Source organism: Mus caroli, unplaced genomic scaffold (assembly GCF_978045245.1).
Source record: "Mus caroli unplaced genomic scaffold, Mus_caroli_1 scaffold_7, whole genome shotgun sequence".
In the NCBI taxonomy this organism is placed as follows: domain Eukaryota; kingdom Metazoa; phylum Chordata; class Mammalia; order Rodentia; family Muridae; genus Mus; species Mus caroli.
This window is the reverse complement of record NW_028227262.1, coordinates 143791503-143794544: the sequence shown is the minus strand read 5'-3', so window position 1 is coordinate 143794544 and position 3042 is coordinate 143791503.

Here is a 3042-nt window from a genome sequence, read left to right as displayed (position 1 = left end):
CAAATATTAGCAAGAATATGAGGGATTTAAAATGATATACCTAATTTGGAAGACATCCCAGAAGTTCTTCAAAAGGTTAGTGAAGTGATGGTTTACGTTCTTCTTCAAGACCCTTTACTTCACTACTCCCAAGTAGGTGGCTAGGTTTCCAGTTCCGGCCACAATTTTTCTCTTGTTGGTTGGACTTACTTCCAGCCCAGGGATGTTGATTACCAGCAAGGTATGCATGTCATTATTGCACTCCTAGGGATAGCTTGCTATGCTGATGGTTGTAAGGCACTTTTTGATACTACCTCTCAAGGAAGAGGCTTTTGGGTTAGAACCAACTTAGAACTGTTGGATCCTGTGTCTGAAGCACATAACCTCTTCATCAGTCGGGCCATACCTTCGCCTCTTGGAGGCAACCAAGAACACCAGCAAAAGCCTGTTTTAGCCTGGAGTCTATTGGGGTTTACTGGAGAACACTTAACTCAAGAGGGCCTTTTCATACCAGTGTTGTTGTTAGTCTATGGCTCTTGAGGAAAGCACTATCAATCCAGATATACATATATACATACATGTATTCACATAATTACATATATTATAAGTAATCCATGTTTTATGTAGGCCAATAGTATGACTTTTTATGAATCTCTAGACATCCTTAGTTATTTCATCTTTCTGCATTGATTTCTGTCCCCTTTATTTATTAAAGCCATTCCTATCTCTCCAATTTCCTCATTCAAATCACTTGAACTCTGCCCTTCCCCTTTCTGTTGCATTACTCCCTTCCTATTTCACTCTCTTTCATTCTGCAGTTGCTCCAAGTTGTATGCTCACATCTGAAAGTTTGCAGTTTGGAAACTCAGATTAGAGAGAACATACAGCAGTCGTCGTTCTGGATCTGGGCTACTTCAATCAATATTCTAGTTCCACCCATTTACCTGAAGATTTCAGGATTGTATTTTTTTTTCTTTACAGCTGAATAGTGTTTCACAGTGTAGCTGTGCCACACTTTGCTTATCCATTCCTTAGCTGAAGCAAATTTAGGTTGTTTCCGTTCCTTAATATTGGGAACAGAGCTGCAATGAACATAGTTGAGTAACATGTGTGAAAGGACACTGAGTACTGAGTCCTTTGGGTATATGTGGAGGAGGGGGATAACGGGATTAAAAATTTATGTTAGCCTTATTTTAGAAAAGAGACTGATTTCTGGAGTGACTGGACCAGTTTTCAATCACACCAACAGAAGATAGATCTAATTTATTGTCATGAAAAACATTAAGAACTTGGGTCCCCCACCCCCACCCCGTATGTTGAATATGCAATGAAATGGTCATCTGTTGGTTAGACTTGAGAAAATCTATCCTATATAATGCGCCTAAGTCATAACCTCAAAAGGTATGTTTCTGTGGTAGTATGCTAAGTGCCTCTTCATACCATCCACTACCTTCTTGTGTTCCAAAGTATCTTCTAGTGACTTTTGTATGCTGAAGACTTATTTTTTCCATGATGGCTGGATCCAACCCTTCAAACCTCATGATTACACAGTGTACTTTCTCTTTATCTAGAGTCAGGACAGCTTTGCTAATGCTGACATCAGCATTCTGCTGGCTTCGGTGATATCAGCTTGAACCTCTACCATCATTTACTTAAACAGGCCAACCAGAAAACCAACCAGACTCTTCCCCACTCTGTGCATTATTTGTCCTTAGCACTAAGCAGAGACTTGGCAACAGCTGGAGGAAGCAGGAGGTGATTTGTTTGGATTAGATTGTCACCCTTGGAGATATTTAACCCTCATCTGTTGGGCAGCAGTGCTCTCCATTCCAATGTCTCACTGCGCCCATAAGTGATTTTGGAAAACCTCTCTCATAAATAATGCAGGGAAAGATTGTTCCCCTCTTCCTTTTCCTCTTCTTCATCCTCCTCATCCTCTCCTCTTCCTCCTTCTTCTCCTCTTCCTTCTCCCCCTTCTTCTTTCGAAGTTCACCTTTAAATCAATCTATATCAATACAGTGTCATTGCAATCTGCCTGTTTACAATGAATTCCAATTTCTATAAGCTATCCAGAGACGTAAAATTGCATAGCTGCTTGGAAGAAGATTCTCGTGTTTAATAATCTGAATATTTTTATTCGCATGCTATATCAAGTTTAGTAAATTAAAAAAAACAATTAAGTAGAGATGCAAAGAGCTCTCTTTGGATGTTACTGTGTAAATTTTAAATTATGCATCATATTTTGATGGTAACTCTTCTTTGGAAAACATGTAGGCTGCCCATGTCTGATACTCCCGTTCTTCCAAAAGTCTTTGTTCCTTTGAACACTCTTTATTCATTTGCCACATCCTTTATTTTACATGATTATAGAGAAACTTCATGGTTTCCAACTTTGCCTACCAACTTTGTTTTTTGCAACAATTTTAAGATGTAGGAGTCAAATATTCTTTGATTTTTAATTTTGTTGACTACAAAATGTCTATCTTCCTAGAATTAGTGAAACTCTAATGAGGTGGTGATGTTCAGTGATATATCTGGAAGGGTGGAAATGTCCTGTGCAAACTATTTGTAACATTTGGCTTTAGAAGTAGAGTCACTGTGAGAGTATGGTGTAAGGAACTAAAAACTAACCTAACGGGACAGAAAATGATATTTAGCAAATCTAGAGAAACCTGGTGATCACATTAAACAAAGCCATATTTGGGGTTGGGTGACAGTTTGGTCAGTAAAATACTTGCCCAAAGACTGTCAAGTCCTGACTCTTAGCCCCAGAGCCCATGTGAAGAATGTTGAGTGTGGTTGTATGCGCTTGGGAGCTCAGCATTGGGGAGGAAGCGATGGTCCCTAGTTCACTGACCATCCAGGTTAGCCTACTGAGTGAATGGCAGGCCAACAGGCCATCAGGCCTCAAGACATAAGGTGAATGGCCTGTAAGGAATGACATTGAGTTGATTTCTGACCTCTACATGTCCCTGATCACAGATGGACAAACATACACATACACATGCACATCTATACCCCCCACTACCACTACCAACACCAACACCAACCACAAAAATCTGC